The sequence below is a fragment of the Taudactylus pleione genome, unplaced genomic scaffold, assembly GCF_031769625.1.
Source record: "Taudactylus pleione unplaced genomic scaffold, aTauple2 ptg000179l, whole genome shotgun sequence".
Taxonomy (NCBI): Eukaryota; Metazoa; Chordata; class Amphibia; order Anura; family Myobatrachidae; genus Taudactylus; species Taudactylus pleione.
In genome coordinates this window covers 1,964,835-1,991,038 of record NW_028284581.1, presented here as the reverse complement: position 1 = coordinate 1,991,038, position 26,204 = coordinate 1,964,835, and positions in this window count along the sequence as shown.

Here is a 26,204-nt window from a genome sequence, read left to right as displayed (position 1 = left end):
TAGCATGGTAGGCAAAGTGTTAAATCAAACTGATTGCTGGGTGTGTTCACATGTGCCACAGGGACAGAATAATGTAGGGTTGGTGCCATTTCCGCTGAATATCATGGAAATTTTAGAATTACAGAAAGGGAAAACATTGGATGGAAAATTCCGCTCATCCAAACCACCTCATTTCAAACTCTATCAATTCCAAGTAGATAGATCACTTTTGTGTTTAAACATAACCAACCCCAATAAACCTGGGAGTTGGGAAGTGACAGGGAATAATCAGACGATGACCTTCTCACAAAGAGCTGATAATGAGTCCAAAAACCATGATCTGTTATGCTCAATTAAATCTAGTGGGAAACATTTTAAGGTATCGGTATACATTGAGTTCAACCAAAGAAATTATTGGTAAGGTGCCAGATGGTTATTGTGCTAAAATAATACAGCCAGAAACTTGCATGTACCAGATGGAAGACCCAGAAATAGGATTGTTTGCAAGGGAAATGTGCTTAATGATAATGATGCATACCATTCCTTATGTTCTCCCTCATAATGTATATTTTATATGTGGAAGAAAAGCGTATAAGTGGCTCTCCCCGAGTTCCGAAGGTTTGTGTTACCTGGGAAGAGTAGTCCCAGAAGTTATGACCCTCACACATGTTGAAATGCTTGGTATACATAAAAACACACCGTCACCATATCTTCACACACAATATGAACACAGAGGCAAACGAAATATGATACCTGGTGATGTGCACAAAGCCACTCATTTAATTAGTGAGACAACTGGCTTTCAAGTTTTAGTTGCATTGGATCCCACAAGGATCGCTTGGGGTACATTAAACTTTAGATATATTCAGGAACTTGCTAAATTGATAGATAATATCACCGAGATGTACGATGACACATACAGGTATACAGGGAGAGAATTGCAAGAGTACAAGAAAGAACTGGTGCAACACAGGCTAGTGTTAAATTATTTAACTGCTGTTACTGGAGGGTATTGCGTAATGTTGGCCACCCAATTTGGAGTAAAATATTGTACCTATGTCACCAATGATACCAGCGACCCAAAGGAGGTGATAGACTGGAAGATGGATGAAATTCTGCAGCTAAAATGGGAGTTTCGTAAGAACCATAACGCTTCAGTGGCTGAAGTAGGGGAGAAGATAGAAGGATGGGTTTCATGGCTGAACCCAGTGAAATGGTTCTCAGGTCTAGGGGAATGGGTCCAGGAAATGATCACCAGTATAGGCAAATTCTTCATCCTTATACTGATTGTCATCATAATAATTGGCATATGTGTCCAGTGTGTTCCTATTGTGTTGAAGTGTGGAAAATTTAAAAATAGAGTAAAACAAAAGAACAAAATTATGATGGTGGTCAGTATGAATACTGAGGTAAATACAGAACTGCATTACAACCCTGAACTAGGAAATACCATAATTTAATGTATTATATTTAGACATGCATAGAATGTATTATTGAAATGTTATTTTTAAAAACACCTCAGATAATGTAAAGTCTCAATTCCCCTTCAAGACTGCCTTTATAGGACTGGTGTATCCCCACACCTTTCACACGATGGTCCAAGATCCGCGGTGTGCTTATAATAGTAGTTTTATGTCCCGACTCAGAGACACATTATTGATGGATTAAGAACCACCTTGTGCCATCCCATAATAACACTAAATAGTATCTAAATGTAAGCCTAAATTACATTTTAAAATCAGATTGTGATAGCATGTTGTTCGCTATCAAAGGGTGGACCGTCGAAGCTGGAATTTTTCGAATGGCCGCCTAAGCACCATTTTAGATAAACACACATTAGTACATGTGGCGATATTACTATTAGCATCATGCGATTGCATCTGTGACCATCGCCATAAGTTACGGAGATTCATCAAAAGCCCATTTCATGACTTTACGTAGTTTGGGTGCTCTGGATAAAGTGTGTATATTATTATAATTCCCCTAAAGGATATATTTCAGAAATGGCTGTACAGTATGTCAAAATTGGATTGCATTAGCTAAACAGAGCAAATGGCCACGTGACAACTAGCTTGTGTAGACAAGCTTCATGGACATAACGTCTGCTCTCACTCCAGGTGGCCCTGCTTGAATACAGCAAGAGGGTCATTTGTAACACCTTACATTAGCAGGCTTCCTACAATAAAATACCTTCAAAGCCAAGAGTGCTATCTGAGGTTTGGGTCTTGTAGCTGTGCTAATTTGCATCCACACAGGCCCTGGGAGAACAAAGACCAGCATTTTGGAACCTGAAAAGGGTGGGGGCTGCTGGGGCATGAGCAAGTCATGGATCTATAAGGCTCAGCATTCCACACTGCTAGGTGTTCACTTAGTTTAAGTGAGATTTGTGCACCATTTCTCATACACACATTAATACGCACAATTGCGCTGTTAACTAGTCGCATATTAGCGAATGCATAAGACCCTGTATGAAAACGCTGAATATTAGCTCCATGCACATGCATCTGCCCCAAGTTAACTAGCGTCTTTACATCAAACCCCACATACTCACACCTTACATATTCACATACAAGGTTCCATAAGCTTTAAGGTATAAGATTCAAGTATGCACATTTACTATAATTGCTATGAAATAAAGGTAATTTCGTAACTAAGGTTTTATACATGATAAGTAAGCCGTGACTGGTATTGTACTGATGCGTACTCTTTCAACAGTATTCCGGTACCATCGGTGTGGAGATCGCATCATGCATTCTCAACTTATGGACCGCAGAGACTTCAAGCAACAAAATGTACATTATATGAACAACTGTTAGGATGTTGCATGAGGCAGGAAACCAGAGACCTCCAGTTGTTAGAGGCTGGGTTGTGTCTATTTGAATCAACCTGTTAAATGCCTTGTAAAATATGCCCTCTCCTTTAGGACCAATGGTATTAGCAACAAACTTCTCTATTGTGTTGTTTATTTCTGGGGGGTATAAATATGTGTGCTCTGACCCTGGGTTCCTAGTCTTTGTGCTGAATGCTGATTGACGAGGGGTTTCTTGCTGATGCCTAACATCTGGACCAGAGAGTGCTGTGTAAGTATAATTGTACTTGGGTCTGTATAATCTCTTTGCGCTAAGATTACAGTCAGGTCCATAAATATTGGGACATTGACAGAATTTTCATATTTTGGCCTCTATTCACCACCACAATGGCTTTGAAATGAAACAAACAAGATGTGCTTTAACTGCAGACTTTCAGATTTAATTTGAGGGTAATTACATCCAAATCAGGTGAACGGTGTAGGAATTACAACGTTTTCTATATGTGCCTCCCACTTTTTAAGGGGCCAAAAGTAATGGGACTATCAACTCAAAAGCTATTTCATGGACATGTGTGGGCTATTCCCTAGTTATTTCATTATCAATTAAGCAGGTAAAAGGTCTGGACTTGATTCTAGGTGTGACATTTGCATTTGGAATCAGTTGCTGTTGACTCTCAATATGAGATCCAAAGAGCTGTCACTATCAGTGAAGCAAGCCATCATTAGGCTGAAAAATCAAAACAAACCCATCAGAGAGATAGCAAAAACATTAGGTGTGGCCAAATCAACTGTTTGGAACATTCTTAAAAAGAAAGAACGCACCGGAGAGCTCAGCAATAGCAAAAGACCCGGAAGACCACGGAAAACAACTGTGGTGGATGACAGAAGAATTATTTCCCTGGTGAAGAAAAACCCCTTCACAACAGTTGGCCAAATCAAGAACACTCTCCAGGAGGTAGGTGTATATGTGTCAAAGTCAACAATCAAGAGAAGACTTCACAAGAGTGAATATAGAGGGTTCACCACAAGATGTAAACCATTGGTGAGCCACAAAAACAGAAAGACCAGATTAGAGTTTGCCAAACAACATCTAAAAAAGCCATTACAATTCTGGAACAACATCCTATGAACAGATGAGACAAAGATCAACTTGTACCACAGTGATGGGAAGAGAAGAGTATGGAGAAGGAAGGAACTGCTCATGATCCAAAACATACCACCTCATCAGTGAAGCATGGTGGTGGTAGTGTCATGGCGTGGGCATGTATGGCTGCCAATGGAACTGGTTCCCTTGTATTTATTGATGATGTGACTGCTGACAAAAGCAGCAGAATGAATTCTGAAGTGTTTTGGGCAATATTATATGCTCATATTCAGTCAAATGCTTCAGAACTCATTGGACGGCGCTTCACAGTGCAGATGGACAATGACCCGATGCATACTGCAAAAGCAACTAAACGTTTTTTTAAGGCTAAAAAGTGGAATGTTATGCAATGGCCAAGTCAATCCCCTGACCTGAATCCAATTGAGCATGCATTTCACTTGATGAAGACAAAACTGAAGGGAAAATGCCCCAAGAACAAGCAGGAACTGAAGACATTGCAGTAGAGGCCTGGCAGAGCATCACCAGGGCTGAAACCCAGCGTCTGGTGATGTCTACGCGTTCCAGACTTCAGGCTGTAATTGCCTGCAAAGGATTTGCAACAAAGTATTAAAAAGTTAAAGTTATATTTAGGATTGTTTAGTTTGTCCCATTACTTTTGGCCCCTTAAAAAGTGGGAGGCACATATAGAAACCGTTGTAATTCCTACACCGTTCACCTGATTTGGATGCAATTACCCTCAAATTAAATCTGAAAGTCTGCAGTTAAAGCACATCTTGTTTGTTTCATTTTAAAGCCTTTGTGGTGGTGAATAGATGCCAAAATATGAAAATTCTGTCAATGTACCAATATTTATGGACCTGACTGTATATGAGGATCATAGCGTGTAACTGCTGTACTTTTACTTGAATAATACTTTGTGTTTTGGAACCACAGATTCTAGGTCTGGAGTCTTTATTAGCTGTATGACTGCATACGCAAATTAGCGTCTTCCTTCGAGGTTTATAGGTAGGATATTAGAAGGTATAGGCAGGGGTATATAGAGCTTCAAAAGCAGAATCCTTACACTATAAATGGATTAGTCATTACTGACAGTGAAAGGAATGCTTGTGTAGACTAATCTTTATACTGCAGTATAGATAACAGCTGTGCACAACATATGTACTACCTCAGTTTATCCCAAGTGGGTGGTGAAACTTTAACAGTGTTGTTTCCTCTGCACATGTTTGTTTTATTTTTAGTCATTGACTCTTTATGCTCAATGTTTTCTGAGTGATTCTTCCCCCTATACTGGGGAAGGTACCTGCAAAAAAGTAACACTGTAATTCAAGCTTGCTGACATTTTTTTAAATAATACTGCAAATTGACAGAATCCAACCATTTCACTAGTGTACAGAAATGAGCTCCAGTGTATATGCACAAAGTGAAAACTTTGATCATTAATAATGGGCGTGTCAGCTCATACAGTACAGTACAGGCCTGAGTGGAACAGATCGGGACCTGCACAGTTGTTTGCCAACAAAGTATTTTATAACCATTGAAGTATTTGACATGGAAAAGTACTCGAACAGATGAACTTAGATAATGGTTCCAGCCAGCTGCTGACAATAAATATTTACAGAAAAAGTATATACACATTCATATTTAGGTCTATGTATAGGGATTGATATGATTGCATGCACATGTGCTTGTCTGTCTTCTTCAAGTTTCTAGGAAAGATAAAAATGTAAAGTTCAGGAATGGGAGGAGCTTGGTACTGCGCCAACTCAAACACTGCCACAACATGCTCTGCTGAGAGGTCCATTCAGTGCTATGAGCTAAACAAGAAAGAAGCCCTTTCTGGCTAGAGATATGGTATTCACAGCAGCTGTGAACCTAACAAACAGGTTGCTATCACTACTGGCAAGGCTGCAAGCATATGTAAAGCTAATCAGAAAGGGAGCAAATGAAAGGAACGTTACTAAGGGGCATATGTATCAAAGCTTGATGTGAGATAAAATGGTGAAATATATATCACCAACCAATCAGCGCCAAACTATCATTTCTTAAACACAGCCTGCAAAATATAAGTTAGTAGCTGATTGGTTGGTGATATATATCTAACAATTTTTTAAGTATGAAACTTAATTGCACTCTCCTAATGGTAATAGGTATAAACTCCTGAAAAAAGAGTAACTTATTTTTACATTGTTATGAAAATCCCACATATCAGCAATGCTCCTGAGCACTTAGAACCATTCTGCATAAATGGAATAAATAGGTCATGTAATTCAGTTAAGTTAGCCACATACTCTATGAATCATGAACTTCTATAGTTGGCAACCCTGCTAGTATTAGTGACATTTTAAAGGGGATGTGTCATTGATTGATAAATAGTAATGAGAGCTGGACCTGAGTGTGTTTTATAGTTTGTCAGTGACGCTAGTGCTGCATATCACATATGGATAACCCCCGCCCTAGTGCTTAACCTTATCCTCTAACCCTAAGTCTCCCCTTAACCCCAATACTTACCGTCGGGATGCCAGCGGTCTGGATGCTGGCACCAGGATTCTGACTGGTATCGGGATTCCGGCGCTGGCATTCTGAGTGCTGGCATCCCGTCCGCCAGGGTATAAACTACATCCCTGTGGGACCATTTGTGGGGCACATGCAAGTCTCTATTTGACACAGAGGGTTGACTTACATGACTGCCCCCCCCCCCATCATCTAATATTAGTGTCAGGCATTACTTTTCTCTTTCTTTCAACTACTTCAAGTCTTGTTGGTAACATCTTTTACACATAGTTGCCGACATTCAGCTCCCTCCTTCCGGGAGGGAGCTGAATGCCTGCACACAGCGGGGGGCGTGGCTGGGCACTGACTCCTCATGGGGGTGGGGCCAGGGGCGTGTCCACACGATCGCGTCATCATGGCCCCGCCCCCTCTTCACAATGCCAAAAATAAAGGCATTGCAATTCAGGGGGCCGAGCCACGATGACGCGATTTAGCGTGAATCGCGTCATCGGACCCCCCACTGCAGGGGGTTTCTGGCTGTAGTCAGGTGGGTCAGGCGGCAGCCGGGAGGCTTGCCTTCCTTTCCGGGGGGTCGGGAGCGGCACCCAATATTCGGGAGGCTCCCGACCAAATCGGGAGCGTAGGCAAGCCTGTTTTTACAGTAAGCCATGCATATCACATAAAACAAAGCACATAGAGGGAGGGGCCCTAGATCGCACACCCTAAGCACAATGTGAGGTGCTACCTGCTGAGACTTGTAGTGCTGCAAGCATAAAAAGACAAAGGCAAGTGCACACTCTAACCATGCTGAACCTAATGATATAATAGCATCGAAGAGGTTCTTTGCATAATAATGGCCATAATTATGGGCCTGCCCATCGCGTCCAGGTGACCTCTATCAGGCAGGTCCCTAACACTCCTATGGAACAAATATAGGGCATGGGACCCCCCAGGCCAACCCAGCAGAACTGCCCCATGGCATCACACTACTGTGAGATTTAAACTGAGGGTTAAAGAATAATAGAGAAAGCCAATGTGTTAAGTCCTACATAAGCAGGAGGTATTAATAAAATGTGTATAAAGTGCTACATATATAAAAAACAAATTAAAGAAGTGAAAAAGTGTACATTATGATGCCATGAAGCAGTCCAGCCACACCAGCCCAGAGAGCCCCGCACCCTAATACCAGTCCCAAAACTGACACAGCTTATAAATAGTGGGGTAGATGTATTATAGCGGCACTTAACGTGCCGCAGGAAGCACTACCGGTGAGATGTATAAACATCTCATCGGCCGGAGAGGGGGAGCGTTAACTCCCCCCTCTGGCGCTACCCGCTGGAGACCACAGCGCATCAGCTTAGTGCTGAAGCGCTGTGTCTCTCTACCGGCCGGCTCCACTGAGCATGCGCGGGATCTCGCAAGTATCGCGAGATCCCCGCATGGAGCCCTGGAGCCGGCAGCCACCGCAGCAGGGACAGCGCTGTCCCTGCTGTGGGTATAGGCTAGCGCCAGGCTGTAGCTGTCAATAACGACAGCTACAACCGGCCGAATGGTCATGCGCTATGACCGTTTGTACATGGCCCTGCCGTCGGCGCTGCTATCTTATAGATAGCAGCGCCGATAATGACAGGGGCGCCCAGATCCCCGATCATACATCAGGGAGAACCAGTATCAGCGCACATAACGTGCGCTGATACCGTTTCTGGGCTTCGTACATCTCCCCCAATAGGTCTTAAGGTGCCCATACATCAGCGACTGTTTGTCGCGATCCGGCGCTGCGATGGGAATCCCACCATCGCCGGATTGAAGACATTTCACATGTTAAATGTCCACAATTTGACAATTGCTATAATTTTTTGATCACGATCGTCAAATCGCCGAAATCCAACATGTTGGATTTCTGTGATCCTGCGATGCCTGGTTGCAGCATTGCGGGATCGCGGCAATCCATTTCTGATGTATGGGGCCCATTACCCTCAGTGTGCCTCATTAGATGTGCAGTCTTGGAGTGCAAGTACTCCTTGCTAATTAAAAACACCCAGGAACAGGTGGGAGGGGTGCTAATCAAGGTGGATGGAGTCTCGTCCTTCCAGTGTACATACATACACACAGTACAAAATACATAGGGGGAGAGGCCCTAGATTGTACACCCTAAGCACAATGTGAGGTGCTACCTGCTGAGACTTGTAGTGCTGCAAGTATAAAGAGACAAATGCAAGTGCACAATCTAACCATGCTGAACCTAATAATATAACTGCTAAATAAAACAAAGCTAAATAAATGTTATATCTTCATACTTATGTTAACAGCAGGCAATCAGCAATGAGCAAATCAAATCATGAAAGTGAATGAGAAGCATTAATATTATATTAAACTGTACAATAGTGTTGTATATACTAGTTTATTTGTTGCTGCCCACACAAGTGCAGCATATAGCTGGTAGAACACACGCACACACATATTATATTAAAAAAAATGCTCATAGCAGGATAAGATGTCCAATGTTTTTTGATGCGCTGCAATTCTCAGGTTACACCAGAAGATGGCACAATATGAAAATAGAATCATTTCCATAATGCAATATATTCCATTGGAAATACCCACTAACCAGAATTGTATGTATGATCTGTTAAATCCCTTTGGAATCGAACAGAGAACTATCTATATACTAAAACCCCAAAGAAGTTGTCTTTAATACACAAGTTGCATTGCTACTTTATGGTGCAGTATTTTCAATTTATCGATCATAACATAAATACTGCTGTAATTGTAAACAGTAGTTAATTATTATAAGATTAACTAGTTGTTTCCTATACTAGTTGTAACATTATTATTATTATCCTTTATTTATATGGTGCCACAAAGGTTCTGCAGCGCCTTACCCAGTACATAAATGAGAACACAAGAAAAACAGTTATCAGTACAAAACAATGCAGGACAAGGACATGGTTTATAAATATAGCTGCATTACACAAGCAGCTAGGCGTCAGCAACCAAGTGTTAGGTGCCAATTGGGGAGTTAGGAGTCCATGATAGTATAAGCATACTTGCCGACATTCAGCTCCCTCCTTCTGGGAGGGAGCTGAATGCCTGCAAACAGTGGAGGGCTTGACCGGGCAATGGGTTCGTGTTGGGGGCGGAGCCACATGATTGCATCATCATGGCCCCGCCCCTCATCACAATGCCGAAAATAAAGGCATTGTGAAGCAGGGGGCGGAGCCACGATGACACGATTTAGCGCAAATCGCGTCATCGGGCCCCCGCTGCGGGGGTTTCTAGTGGCTAGTCGAGGGGGCAGGCAGCAGCTGGGATGCTTGCCTGCCTTCCCGGGGGGTTGGGAGCGGCACCCGATATTTGGAAGGCTCCCAACCAAATCGGGAGGGTAGGCAAGCCTGAGTATAAGTAAGGTAAGGAGAAGCACGTGAGGGAAGAGGACCCTGCTCGCAAGAGCATTACATTGGTCTCTAATAATAAACACTGTTTTTACTATGCAGTATATGTGTTAAAAACAAAAGTACCAGCTGATCGGTGGGAGCGTATGCTGGGACTTCACAATAGCTGGAGAGCCACATGTTGGCCAGGCCTGCTTTATATCCTAAAACAGTGTCAAAAGCCAGCCATTTTGTAGGCTGAGCCAAGCTGGTAATTAACGTTGCTAGAAACTAGTACCTCATGGTTTGATTATTTTTGTATTACTGGTTCCCCTTGCATCTACAGGCTGCATTCTCATGAACATTGGTTCAGCACAGAAATTACTAAATCTTTCAAAACTGTTCCGCTGAAAATATGCTTCAATTTTCATTTGTGTGCAAAATGCTGCAAATGTAAAAGGTCAATTTTGGCCTTAACTATTATTCAGTGTTGCTCCAACCACCTCAATCAGCAGCAAAAAATTACCATTGCTATTCCAGATATTTTCATTGACTATAAATATTATGAAATGTAAATTTACAAATACTGGGCCTGATTCAGAGGTGCAATTCACACGCAGACTGAGCGATTGTTTGCCAATGCGCATGCATTGCAGTGCGCGAAGGCAGCTGTGCGATCCTGCAGCGATCGCCGTGTGAGTCCACAGACCATGGAGGCCCATTGCAGATTGATTGACAGGAAGTGACCATTTGGGGGTGTTGATGGGGGTGGTTAAGGAAACGCAGATGTGCCTGGGCGTTTGAATGCCGTTCCATGGGCGTGCATAAATAAGCCACTGCAAGTGCATACGCAGCCCTACATGGCAGTAGAGCTCCCTAGGCTGCGGCAGGTCAGACCTGGCGCAAGGGTAAAATGGCCGCCAATGTCCTTTTATGTTACTGATATTTATGCGTGTTGCGATTGCGCATTCAAGTACGAAGGCAGCAGTGGGCGTCTTTATGCTCGGGTGATCTTTGCTAACATTAGCATATTTACACAGCTGCGAGCGTGGGAATGTGCGGCTGCATGCACATTACCGTCCACCTCTGAATCAGGCCCACTGTACAGTGTGAATTACTTTTTTGTGGTTACTTACGGTAGTCCTGGACTTGCTGATTTTTGTTTGCTTGCACTGTAATATTTGCTTTCAAAATGTTACTTTTGTGTCCGATTCAAACGGAGCACATTTGATTTAACTGGAAGAAAACAAACAAAAAGAATATGAGAACAAAGGATCAGTAAAATAACTGTTTTCATTTTAAAGTTCTGTAAAATTGCTGACAATTTACTGTAACATTCCTTTGTTTTAACTTTGATGAAAAAGTGGATCATTTTATCATGCAAACATATCCCACAACATTACAGCATCAAAAATCACAACAGTTTCTTGCCATGTCCCTGATACACCCAAGTGAAGTCCACATCAGCTCCACTGCTTTGGAAATCAGGACTGGTTATGCATATTGAGGCTTTTTTCATTTAAAGTTGTCAAGAAATTGTTAAATAAGTTTGGCTGGTTGACAGAATTCCAAAACAAAAAACCTCCATCAAATCTGGTGCTTCAAAAACAAATAAATATAACATGCTATAGGTTATTTTATCTACAGTATGATGATCAAAGCAGTAAACTTTCACACTCTTTAACTTTAACACAAACATTCAGACAAACACATATGAAGCTCTTGGCTTTCCAGTTTTTAGATGACAAAGTAAAGTAGATTGAAAAAACATGTTTTACTTTTCAGAGAACTAAATAATATACATGGAGCTAATCAGGGCCGGCTCCAGGCATGTTGCACCTGAGCGGCCGCACGAGGGCGCCACCTACAGAGGGCGCGCCGATTTTCTGCCGGCATTTTCCCTGGCTGTCACTGTCATGGCGGGCTCTGCTCAGCCCACCCACGCTGTTGATGCTGCTGCTGCGCTTTCGCCCTACCGCTGACACTGGAGGCCTGGATGAGGTGAAGAGGGCATCCATGGTGTGGAGGAGACGGTAAGTGAATGCCGCTAATGGCTCATCCCCCTACCACATCATGGGCTCAGGCTGGCTACTGGCACTGGCAGGCAGGCTGTGTGTGTATGTGACTAATGTGCTGGCGTGCCGCACCCCACCACATATATACAACCTGCCTGTCAGTGCCAGCAGCCAGCCTATGAATAAAAAAACGGTGCCGGAGTCTGAATGGATGCTGCGCGCATGCGCGCGGCATCCAATCAGTGACGGGAGAGGGTTGGGGGAAGCCCAGCTAGTGAGGCTTCCCCCAGCCTGATGATATTTGGAGGCGAGTCATGCGGGCACGCCTCCAAATAATGTCACACAGGGGGTGTGGCCTATGGTAATTAGGCCACGCCCCAATTTTCGGTCGAACGCGATTTAACTGCGCCCTCTTAAGAGCTGGCACAGGGTGCTCCAACCCCTGGAGCCGGCCCTTGAGCTAATCATTGAAAATGAGGAAGGATCAGAAGCTCTAAAATATCAGCACAAGATTAACAAAATCACTGCGAAATAACATGTGAATCAACTGCTTTCTATGTAATGGTACAGTATTTCTCATCATGGACCTCCTTCAGGGAGAGATCCAAGACGTAACTAGGGTGGTGCGACATGTGCCGCGGCACAGGACACCGTAGGGCGGGGGGCGCTGTTCAGGCCTGTACATTTTTTGTTTATAATCTTTCTCACTTGTAGCTTCCTTTTCTTTTATCCCCAGCATCTTCTGGTCGCTCCTATCTCCTCCCTGGCTGGCTCCCCCTACATCTGGCCACCTCCCCTAGCACCCTCATTCACATCCTCTTTTATTTAACACACACAGCTATCTGCGCCACAATTTCTGATGGCAGCCCTGAACACAGCCACCGAATCCCAACCCAGGTGATACCTGCACACCTCAAGTACCCTTGCCGGTGAGTTCAGCTGCCGGCACAGGGTATATACATGGATTTCCCCACCGCTGATATTTGCTGCATATACACTACAAGCAGCACTCTTTCTATACCTTCAGTGGGTGATCTACACTGCCGGCTCCAGGCTTGTGCATGGTTGTTCTGATGGACAAATCCTGCTGTCCATCATCACTGCAGCCATTGGATTCACATTGTATTTGGCAGTGACACCTGGATTACAATGGTACAATGGGAGCGGTACCCCATCATCATCGTATGGGACAAATCAGATTTGTCATGGCCCATACCCATGAGGCCATCCTCCTTTTTTGGGTGTGCGTCTTATGTTCCTATTTGAAAAATGGGGGTGGTGTGTGTGTGTGGGGGGAGACAATGCCTTTTCTGGCCCAGGGCACCAAAAAGTCTAGTTACAGTTCTGGAAAGATGTATAAAGCCATGGGAAGTGACAAAGTAGAACAGTTGCCCAAAGCAACCATATAGACTCTAACTGTCATGTCAAAGACTGAGCTAAATATATGACATTTATAATTTCACTAAATTCCGGCATACACAATATAGAGCATATAGACACTATGCAATCTTCCGAATGACAGCACATTATATTTTGTCTGGGGATTGTATACAATTAAGCGTTTCCCCTGTACAGTTTGTGCAGTCATACATAAACACTACACAATGTCCAACACATCATTCATTGCATCGTCCTATATGACGTGCAGCACAGCAGATGGGACGATACCATGAATGACAGCCGTGAATGACGCATTAGGCATACACATTTTATGATGTTTACAATATATTGTTCTGATCAGCGTCAGAATGATATATTGTACAATAGATCGTCTAGTGTGTACTAATTGGTTATTGGTTGCTTCTGCCACTTTATCACTCTCCATGGGTTGATAAATCTCCCCCTCAGTATTTGATGTATCATCTTAGTGTACATGTGCGCCTCTTTGCAAAGTACAGTAAAGGCATGCTGTAGTTGTGTTGTTGGGATGACAAGAATTTTGAACAAAAGTCCTTTTACTTTGTCTTTTTAAGCTACTTCCTGAAAATTTTTAAGAATATTTATTTGTCTGCAGTGCTCACTATTGAGCAAACCAATACACTGGTTTCCTATACATACACACACACATACATATATATATATATATATATATATATATATCCAAATAATTGAGAAGCAGCAGACAATGATACATGAACTGTGAATATATATTCCAGGATCCAAAGGAATTTAAATTGTGGGCAGGTGACTCAAGACTTCAGCAGTACCAGAATATAGCTTTTTGTTAGGCATATAATATCACTTTCTCAATAGTTTTCTTCAAATGTATCATCAATCTTAACAGTGAGATGTACAGTATCATCTGAGGATAGGTTGTTTCAATAGGGGGTTAATCAATCCATAACCTCAAGGTAGTAAATGTCCTCAATGGAAGAGAAAGTTCATATAGTGTAGTATATCAAGGAAAAATAAATATTAAAAGGAAGGGTCCTTAGTGAGACAATTTGGTCTCATACCTTAGATAGGTTGGGTGAATGCATATCATAAGAGTCTTTGTGGACTTATGTCATTTCTCCCAAGGAACTTCAAATGTCTTCCATCAAATGCAAAGGCCAGTGACTTCAGAAAAGCAAATATATGGCAAAAAATTGTGTAATACACTTTTAATTAAACTTCAAAATTATAAACAGTGAATATTGCTCATACAGAGATTGCATACTTGAGTGGCACCACAAAGAAAACTTTGTCTAGGCAATGAACTGTCCTTCATGCATGCCATTCAAGGAAATCAATGGGGAGCCCCAACACATTTCATCTATGAGAGACTGCCTCAATGGATGAGAGGTCCATATAGTCCAATCTTCTTAAAGGACCTGGCAAGCATTGGAAGAAGACATGTTGCAGGAGAGCTCCAGTCAGGCTTTCACTAAATTGCCCTATAGCACACTACCTGCAGACCCCCTGTACCACCTGCCTACTCTACTACCGACACTCTGCCAGTCCACACCAGGGGGTACAGTTTGCAGAGCCAGGAGGTAACTGCTGCGCCTTTGCTGGTTTCGACCTGCCCACCATTCTAGCTGGGTGCTAGAATTTTGGATACAGGTGATGCAGCATCTCCGTACCACGGTGTTCAGTTCACCGCCCGACCTGTGTCTGTGGAGCCTCCCTCTACCTTCAAACATCCAGGGGACTTACCTGCTCCTGCCACTGACCATGGCCGTGACTCCGGACTCTCCTCCCGCAGCTGTGGTGTTGGGGATGTCTGCCCTGCATCTAGTGGTGCTGCAGATATTGTCTGGCCTGTACTTGCTACCCTCTGACCTGGCCACTGCTGCTACAGCCCTTTTGAGACCTGGTGGTGCCCTTTCTGCTCCTCTGCTCCCTTGTCATCCTGCTTGGAGGTGGAGAGCTGATGCGATCCTGCAGGTCTCCCTTGCTCCATTTCCTTTCTCCCTCACCTCAGCTAGCCATTCACTATTTGAGAGATGTCACATTGCCTTATATTGCCTCACTCTAATTGAAATTTGTATACTTTGCCCTTGTGTAAAAATATAAAGGTTGCAATATCTCTACTTTACTATTCTCTATTGCTACATCACAGACCTTAGATTGCAAGATATAAAACCCCTATTTATGTTGCAATTTACTATAATTACACTATATAGTGCATTATTTCTATATTTACTGATATCACTTTGATTTTTAATCAGTTGGCCCGTTGACGTGTTCTGCACAGTATAATTGTCTCTTTCGAGGGAAATGGTTATTTTAGGAACCTATCTTCTCTGACAAGGGGGTGTCCCTCCATTTTAGTCAACATAGAGTGTAATTATGTTTCATATATATTGTGGTCCTCCTTGCTGCATTACTTCTCCCTGATTCTGCCTACCCACTAGGGATGAGCAGTGCCCCCATCCCCCTTATACCTGGGGTCCTAATGTGAAGCTGATGGCTCACTGTAAACACTACATGCTTGCTGTGTAGCCTCATTAATGAGGGAATGTGGCTTCCGCCATCCATTCATTTGCTTTGCTAACTACCATATGACTCCTTTCCACGTATGTTCCTAATGGGCAAGAACAAAAGAGATACACAGAAAAAGCATCCTTGGATGCCAAGGGCTAATTCTCAGCCGAACCGGTGATCCTACCTATCTAACTCACACTCTGCAGACTCCCCTGCAACAGTATCTGAGTCTGTCCAAATAACTTCTTCTACCATGGCCCTTTCTCCCTCAACTGGAGATCTTCATGCTCACATTTCTCAAATGAGGGGTGAAATTACGGAAGTCTTGACTCATGTTCGAACTCTCCCCTCCAAACAAGACATGCAGGCCTTGGAGTCATGGATCCAGAACTCTATACAGACACAGATTTCTTTGGTACAAGCTGATGTTAAGCACTTGGGTTCCCACATTGTTACACTTGAGGAGGAGAGAGAGTCTGTTGACGACCAGTTATCCCAACTTCATGAGTTAATCTTCAATCCACAGACATGAGGGCCATGCAAAATAGATTGGATGACCTGGACAATAGAGGGTGCAGGAACAACATTCGGGTATGGGGGCTTCTAACAAGATGTCCATCCATCTGGCCTGATCAATGCCCTCATTAAAATCTTTAGAGAAATCCTGGAATTAGACCCCAACGATCCTATTGAGTTTGACCTGTCGAAGTCAGATAATTGGATATGATCGCTTGCAATTATTATCTGACGATTTAGTCGTCTATGGTCTGATGATGAATTGCTGGGATGCTACTCTGCATCAGCGCAATTCCGATACGCACAATTATATATTTATATTACTACAAAGGTTTAGTCAGAGTGTGGAAAACAGGTTTAATGTGTATGTCTGTGGGTGTTTGCATATGTTTTGAGAGACTTCGCATACTGATACCATATGCCTGTAACAAATAATTAAAAATGTAACACAGTCTAAATGCAAGGTTGGGAATCATTGTCGGGAACCTGCAGATCGTTAACAATTGAATACCTTTTTGTTCGGTGCTGTTTTGGTTCATAGGAACCAACACCTATACTCTAATTAAGTGGAGCGGGGCCTGTCGCAAGCTACCAGACAAGGTGGCAACAGCAAACAGCTGGGGGTCTCCACCTGCTTCGAAATAAACCTTTATTTACAACTTAGAATTTGGTTCAGGCAATATCTAAATATTAAAATATGTCAGAAATGGATAATATATATATATTAATCCATCACAAATACACTGAATTATATAACACACACACATAGACTTACATGCATACACATACGCACGCACCCACACATACGTGCAATGCAAACTAGCGAAACTACACAATATTCTCACACTTACACATACCAAAACTTATAAAAAGGTACCTTCACATTAAACGTAATATTAGAAGTTTTAGTAGCATATAATTACGTTGTGAAATGTATGTATATGATATTTAAGGTACAGAAGCTAGTAGACATGTCATGTTTGGTACCATTGTAAATCCCTGTTTATTTGTAGATCATTGGTTCTATCAGCAAGGAAATCGCAGCATGCATTTGCAAGATATGAAATATAGGTTAGAATGTATCTCTGTATGTAGTGTCTTTTTTATTAGTTCTTCGGCAGGAAACCTACACAAAGAAGCAGTTGGAAAGCTGATCCATACCTCTGATGACACCATATGAATTAACTAATGAACGGAGTGACCTGAAGCAAGAAGCAATGAGCATCTGTTATTCTGTGCCTTTGTTGTCTCTGTAACCTGTACCGAATATAGGCTTGTGAGCTGGGGCAGTAGTCAGTCATTTCTCTATATCCTTGGGTGAAGGTGACCGCAGATTCAGGATTGAAATACTGCATACTGGGCCAGTGCGCATGTGTATGTATCGGTTTGTACCTTTGTATTTACTTGCTTTTTATGCTAATTGTGTTAGATCTAAGCGTGTAACTTTCTTTTTATTGCAATATAACTTTTTGTGCTTTGGAACCACAATTGGATTGGAAAGCAATTATTTCTTATTTGTAGCGCTAAATAGCGACATTTTGGGTATATAGATTTAGTGGTATCAATAGACCGTGCCCATAGAGCTCTCCATACAAAGGAACTAGCGACTGACCGTCCAAGAGATGTTATTTGACGGTCCATTAGAAGGAGGAGATTCTTTGTAAAGTTCGCAACTTAGAGGGAGTGGTGTTCAATGGAACTCATCTGCAGATTTTCCAAGACATCTCCTGGTGTACTCTCCAACAGCAAAGGCTATTGAAACCCTTGACAGATTCCTTGCGCAAATGAGACCTTAAATATACATGGGGCTTCCCGTTCTCTCTTCAGATCACACATGCTGGCAAACATCTGACTCTCCAGACTCCTGTGGACTTGCCTGACTTCTGTTCTGCACTGGGTTTGGAGCTTGTCACTCTTCCCGATTGGCAGGCCTTTTCACTCCCACTCTATGGGCCTCCTGGCCATCCGAAGAGAGACCAATGGCGACAAGTACAGCACCATAAAAAGAAGTCAAGGGGAGCTGACTCTCCGCTGGCACCCAACCCCACTTGATTCATGACCGGTTGGTTCTGGGGCTATTCCTGGTTGTGACTGTACTCATTATTTAGAGCTAGCCCTGATCGGTAACAAGGATGACTAGGGTTAGGTCTTTTTGGCCTATTTCATTAACTTTACCCAAGATTTGGTATTTAGGGCCTGATTCAGACCTGCTTGCAAGCGCTATGCGCTCGCAAGCGGGTCTATGCTTGTGCATTGCGCATGTGCGGCATGCGCAATGCGCGTCCACAATCCCCATTGCGAGTGAGAATTTCACTCGCTCCGGGGCTCGCTACAAATGGGGTGGCTGTTGATGTTGATCGACAGCTCGCCTCGTTTTGTAGGCGGGGTGGGGGGGTGGCTGGTCAAACGGAGGCATTCCTGAAGGAATGCCTGCCATTTGAGGGCGGCCCTAATAAAGGGTGGCTCTAATAGAGCTGAAAGGCTTGAGGCAGACGAGACCCTAACAGAAGGTTCTCGTCGCAAGCCCGATGGTCGCAATGGTCGTGACCATTACCGGCCGCTTGCAAAAGCTGTGGGTGGTCACCCACAGCTTAGTGAGCGGCCGGGAGGCCGGCTTAAAAGAAAAAAAGCGTCCGTCCTCATTCAGAGCAGGCGCTCGTTTTTTGCGAGCGGCTTTGAATGAGGTCCTTAGTCCATTTGTTCAAGGTTAAATTATGGGTAGAAATACTAGATAAACTGAGTTGCTTTTCATGTATATTCTTGTTGTCTAATTGTTATTTCTATTTTTCTTATTATCCGCCTTTGTGGATACTACAACTATGTTTTACTCTTACCGAGGAGTCATGTAATACTGCTTACTACTATTTGTATTGATGTTATTTCGTCTTTTCTACTGTATTGTTATCTTTTACAGGATGGTGGGGTCACTACACCCCTGTGTGCCCCCTACCGCTACATTTTTCTGTGACAAGCACACCCTGGCGGTCCCCTCCTTGTCCAACAGCAGTTTTTCACTTTTCCCATTGCTGTACTGTTGTATTAATGCATTTTTTTAATGTTTTTCCCCATCTCCTCTTGTTTTTTAATTTCCCCCTTTCCTTTCTTTCTCCCCCTGCTTCTTACTTTTACTGCACTTACTGTTACTTCAGTTCCGACTTTTATTGCTTTGTAGCTCTGTTTTTTCTCCTCATCCATGGCCGCTCCACTCTGTATAGCCTCTATTAATGCCAGGGGGTTGAACATCCCTGAGAAAAGGACTCAGGGCCTGATTCAGAGCCGGACGCTCTGACTAGAGCGCTCACTCTTAATCAGGGCCGGCCTAGCTTAAAATGGAGCGGCCTCCTAGCCGCTCGCATAGCTGTGGGTTAAGACCATCGCGACCATCGGGCTTGCGACGAGACCCTGTGGTAGGGTCTTGCTGCTGCAAGCCCAGGAGTGCTTTTGGCTCTATCAGAGCCAAAAGCACTCCCACTGACATCACTAGTGATGTCAGTGGGGCTGGACCCAGACGGTAGGCGTTCCCATGGGAACGCCTCCATCTGGGCAGCCACGCCCCCGGCACGCCCTCCAAAGGGGGCTTGCTGTCACTCACCATCGACAGCACGCCCTCTTTGGTGCGAGACCCCGAACGACGGCTTCCCCGTCGCTTGCCAGGTCTCGCACATGCGCACGACGGAGGTGCCTCCATCGTGCGCATTTGGGTAACATCGACCCGCTTGCGTGCGTACAGCGCTCGCGGGCGGGTATGAATGAGACCCTCAGGCCCTCCGCTCTTTTCATGCTGATGGGGCAGATGTTGTTCTAGTACAGGAAACTCCTTTTCGCCATTCCCTCTCTGCCCCATGGCTAAGTAACCACTTTTACCCCACAGCATATTATTGTAACTATTCCCAATCTAAATCCAAGGGAGTTGCTGTTTTATTTGCTAAACATCTTCCAGTTTTAAACCCTAAAGTGCATAGTTTGAAGGAGGGGAGATGTCTTCTTGTCAAATGCTCTCTTTTTAACCAACTTTTTACATTTGTTAATATTTATGCCCCAAACCAGGGTCAACCGACTTTTTTTAAGAGGGTTCTGGATAAAATTGATACACTACAGCAGGGGATCTTGATTGTAGGTGGGAACTTTAACTGGGCCCTGGATCACCTCCAAGATACCTCATCGGGTTCTTCAATGGTCCCTTGCCGTACATTGAGAAGGGTAAGATGCTTACTTCATTGTCATCAGTTCCGATGTCTGGCGGATATTTCATCCCTAAGAGAGAGATTACTCATACTACTCTAGCTCTCACCAATCATATTCCAGGATAGATTATATACTAATTGGTCATAGATATCTCCACCTGGTCCAGGCAACTTCTATAGGAGTGACAACCTGGTTTGACCATGCCCCAGTAAGTGTAGACCTCTCCCTCGGGCTTACTGACCTGATATGTAGATCCTGGCATTTTAATGAGTCCCTTTTGTCCGACCCATATTGTAGATATCAAATGGAGAAGGCTTTTGCTGTCTTTCTTGATTGTAATGCCACACTGGATGACTCTAACCTCACCATATGGGAAGCTCATAAATGTGTCATAAGAGGAAAATGCATTCAACTAGGTTCCTATTTAAAGAAACAAAGGGTGGGACAGATAGAGGGTTTACTGCATAAACAAGTCCTGGAGACTACCCACAAAACTTCCCTTCCCTCTGATGTTTATGTGGATCTGTTTCATACCCGATCAGCCTTAAATAAGCTCTTACTGGAAAAGGTTAAACATTCTTTTAGGAAATGCCATAGTCAGTATTATTGTTGGGACAACAAACCCGGGAAAATGCTAGCTAGGGCTCTGTGAGATCAAAGAGTTTGTTCCTTTATCCCCTCTATTAAGGATGGAAGGGGTCAGGTCTTCTATGACACTTGTAAGATTGCAGAAGCCTTTTGCTCCTATTATTCATCACTGAATAATCTACTGTACCTGCTCCATTGGCATTCCCTGATGCTATTGGGAAATAACAAGCAATTGAGACCAACTTCTCTAGAATAGGGTTCCCTAAACTTGATGACCTTGCCAGTGAAGACCTAGAAAAACCTTTAATTTTACCTGAACTAGAAGAGGCCATTAAATCCACCCCCTCCGAGAAAAGTCCTGGCCCTGACGATTTCACCATTAATTATTATAAAGCCTTCATGGACAAACGGACTCCTTTACTTTTGACGGCCTTCAACACTGTTTGCGATGAGACTCCTTTCTCCCGTCAATCCCTAGAAGCCCATATAACTGTTGTTCCCAAAGATAGCAAAGACCCCTTCCTCTGTCCCAGCTACCACCAAGCTCCCTTCTCAACGTAGATGTTAAACCATATGCGAAACTTCTCACAAATAGATTCAAACATTTCCTGACTTCTTTGATTCATAGCGACCAAGTAGGGTTTGCTCTGGGACGTGAAGCTAGGGACAACACTTCCAAAATTATAGCTCTCCTCCACCATATTACATCTACGGACACCCCTGCTATTTTGTTGTCTACTAACACTGAGGAGGCATTCGACAGGGTAGATTGGAGCTTTATGTCTGGAGTACTGGGACATCTGGTACTGGGTCCTGTTTGCTTTCAGTGTATTCTTGCCCCTTATCGTTCCCCCTCTGCCCACTTTAGAATCAGTGGTTCTCTCTATGACTCCTTCTCCACTAACAATGGGACTAGACAGGGTTGGCCTTGATTTTCATTATCTGTATGGAAGCTATGGCAAGGTCAATTAGGTTAAATCCAAATATATATCGGGCATTAGGTTACACGGTGATGAATATAAATTGGCCCTCTTTGCCGATGATTTACTGGCCACTATTACAAATCCTGTCATCTCATTACCAAACCTATTAGAGGAATTTAGGGTTTTTGGGGACCTCTCCAACTTTAAAGTTAATTACTCTAAGTCGGTTGCCTTGAATATTACAGCACCACCTCAGATGGCAGTGGGCCTTCAATCAGCGTTCTCTTTTACTTGGCACTCCTCTCAACTAAAATATCTGGGTGTCACTCTTACTAGAGTTCTTTCCCGCTTGTTTGAGACCAATTTTACTCCCCTCTTAGATAAATTACGCTCAGATCTGCAGTTGTGGAGGTCCGGACTCTTCTAATGGTTTGGGAGGCTGGGGATTCTTACTAAGGAGTCATGTAATACTGCTTACTACTATTTGTATTGATGCTATTTCATCTTTTCTACTGTATTGTTATCTTTTACAGGATGGTGGGGTCACTACACCCCTGTGTGCCCCCTACTGCTACATTTTTCTGTGACATGCGCACCCTGGCGGTCCCCTCCTTGTCCAACAGCAGTTTTTCACTTTTCCCATTGCTGTACTGTTGTATTAATGCATTTTTTTATGTTTTTCCCCATCTCCTCTTGTTTTTTCATTTCCCCCTTTCCTTTCTTTCTCCCCTTGATTCTTGCTTTCACTGCACTTACTGCTCCTTCAGTTCCGAGTTTTATTGCTTTGTAGCTCTGTTTTTTCTCCTCATCCATGGCCGCTCCACTCTGTATAGCCTCTATTAATGCCAGGGGTTGAACATCCCTGAGAAAAGGACTCAGGCCCTCCGCTCTTTTCATGCTGATGGGGCAGATGTTGTTCTAGTACAGGAAACTCATTTTCGCCATTACCTCTCTGCCCCATGGCTAAGTAACCACTTTTACCCCACAGCATATTATTGTAACTATTCCCAATCTAAATCCAAGGGAGTTGCTATTTTATTTGCTAAACATCTTCCAGTTTTAAACCCTGAAGTGCATAGTTTGAATTATGCTCAGATCTGCGGTTGTGGAGGTCCGGACTCTTCTAATGGTTCGGGAGGCTGGGGATTCTCAAAATGAACTTACTTCCCAAGATCCTCTATTTGTTGCAGACCCTACCAATTAAATTACCTCCTAGATGGTTTCTGGAAGTCCAGGCTCTAATTAGAGAATTTGTCTGGGGTGGTGGTAGACCCTCTTTGAAGCTACACCTTATGTTCCATCACAAAGATAGAGGTTGGTTGCGCCTCCCAAATATCAAGGGTTATTACCAGGCTTGTCTCCTTCACAGAATTTTGGCATGGTCCAGAACAGATAGTCCCAAACAATGGGTGCAAATTGAGAATCAGGCGATGGAGATCTCGCTATCAATAGCTCCATGGCTTCCCAACCACCCTAATATCTCTCATCCTACTATTGGGCCTACCTTAAGTTGTTGGAAAGTTATGCAGAAGTCCCCCTCGATATCTTCACTTAATTCCTCTTTCATGTTGTTTCTTTTTAATGAACAATTCCCTCCGGGTATGGATAGAAAAACTTTCCATTTCTGATATGCGGTGGGACTCCTCAGGTTTGGACAGCAGATGAGGGGTGGCGTCTTTATGCCTTTTTCTGAGGTATATGAGAAATGGAACCTACCATCAAGGGAATATTGGCACTATCTTCAGGTACGTTATTTCCTGCAATCTTTTGTTCTTTCTAAGACTCTTTGTTTGACGTATACTCCTTTTGAACAACTACGTGCTAGCACTGCTTCCCCATCCCATACTATATCTCTGATTTATAATTTCCTGTCGGCAGATTTTAGCCTTTCTCTCCCTAAGTTTACTAAAATTTGGGATTGTGAGCTTGATGTTGCCCTAGATGAGGATAAGTGGGAAAAAATATTTAAATTGGCCCATGCCTGTTCCTCCAGTGTTGGTGTCATTGAGACCCAATATAAATTGCTTTCCCAGTGGTATAGATGTCCAGATACCCTTTCTAAGATGGGGATTGGTGTAACGAACATTTGCTTGCGTCGCACCAGGGCCCCGGGTAACCCATTTCAAATTTGGTGGCAAAGCCCTATTCTCCAACCCTTAGTCCTTAGCATTTCGGCAAAAAGTTTAGATGAATCTGTCCCTACAGATCTAATGTTTTGGCTGTTTCATTTATCCTCCAGACTCCTCTCGAAATATAAGAGATCTTTGTTATGTCATTTGAACAATGCTGCTAAAGCAATTATTCCAGTAAGATTAGGCTCCTCCTCTCCTCCAACGGTAATGGATTGGTTCACCAGAATAGATATGGAAATGGATGATAAACTGACTTATGCTGATGGTGGTTATGAGTCCTTTAGGGATACCTGGTTCTGCTGGATGGAATTCAAAAACTCTGTGACCTTCAAAACTATCCTTTCTTCTACCTGCCCCTAAATTTCCTAGGTTTGACCCAAATGGTAGTGGAACCTGGACCTTTGTACCTGATGTTGTATTGTAGCTCTTTCCTCCCTCTATATCGTTACTAATTAGTACTTATGGACGCAAGATTTCACCGCTTGACCTGAAGCACCTGCTTTCTCTTTCTCTCTACCTATTTCTATTTCTTCCTATTCTCCTCCCCCCTCTCCTCACCTTCTTGTCTAGATGTTTCTTTTGTTATTATTTTTATTTTAATTTGTTGCTTTTCTCTTTGTATTTGAATCTTTTGTAAATTATTTTTATTTTTATTACATTTGTTGGTCTTTTTGATGTCTTATGATGTCACTGGCAATTTCTATTATAGAGTTTTAAATCTTTCCAGTGTATTGAAATTTTGTACTATGTTTTCTGATGATGGCCCTGATATTGTTTGTAAATAATTGTATTGTTTCTATATTTTTCTGACAACTTTAATAAAAATCCAATTGCACTAAATATACCAGGAAGAGGCTCACTGGATGGCAACATCCACCCCAAACATGTCTCGTGTTCTGGTGTATAGCAGAATCAGAAGTGACCTTACATCTGTCCTTTGTCCATCTGTCACTACTGTCCACAAATTGCCAGGATGGAATATGTTTACACCTCACAACATCTAGCCCTCACGTCACTTCTGTCCACTACTGGCCAAAAGCAGATTGCAATTGTGAATAGGGATTGATTTGTTTTGTCCCAAAAAACAACTTGCTCAATATGTAGAACTAATGTCTGTTAATAAAGAGGGGGTCTCTAAAATAATAAAGAAGGAATCTACATTAATCAAATTTACATTGCAGTGTATTTTTAATCTTTCTAGCCATGATGAAATAAAATGCTGTCAGTTCTTTATGTTTTCCTGAATAATGAGTATTGGTTGATATATATTAGTTCATCTCTGGTTTCCTGATTGTTGCTTTAACTTCTAAATAATCATGTTGATTTCCTAAATATTTTTTATTAGTTGTTCTAGCTGTTGATGCCTAGTTTTTTGAAAGTTGTTCTAACTTCTAAATAGTTATACTTTTGTGGGTGCTAGGTGATAGTTTCTAAATAGATATCATGGGCCAAATATAATAGGGTGAGAGTTTAGAAAATATTAGAGTTTAGCAGTAACTCTCACACTATTATATTGGTTGAGTTTTATCTTCAAAATGGAAAAATACAGTATCTGGATGAGAGTTTAAATCATGAGAGTTTTTTTAGTCTGAAAAACCTGCGAGTTTGCATGTTCTTGGACATACGCCGAGTTTAATAAGTGTGAGAAAATGTTCACATTTTCTATACTCTCACCTGATTACATTTGGCCACATATTCTTAGTATGCTATTAGTTTATCAAAAAAAGTTCTCAAATTGAAATTGATATTTAAGCCATAAGGAGATAATGTGCGGAGGTTATATATTCATCTATGCGGAGATGTGCGGAGGTTATATATCCATCTTGCCTCCTCTTTTGATATGGCAGATATATAGTTTTCCTCATCTCCATGACTTTTCTACTTTTTTTCATTCTAATGTATTTGAGCATGCTTGGGTTACTGTATGATTGTATTTTTTTGAAACATGATGGTAGACACTATGGGGTATATTTATTAAAGTGCAGGTTTTAGAAGTGGAGATGTTGCCCATTGCAACCAATCAGATTCTACTTAACATTTATCTAGCATCTTCTAGAAGATAATAGCTAGAATCTGATTGGTTGCTATGGGCAACAACTCCACTTCTAAAACCCCACACTTTAGTAAATATACCCCTATGTGTGTCCAGTTGTTTCTCAATGAGTTTTATGGGTTTCAGTAT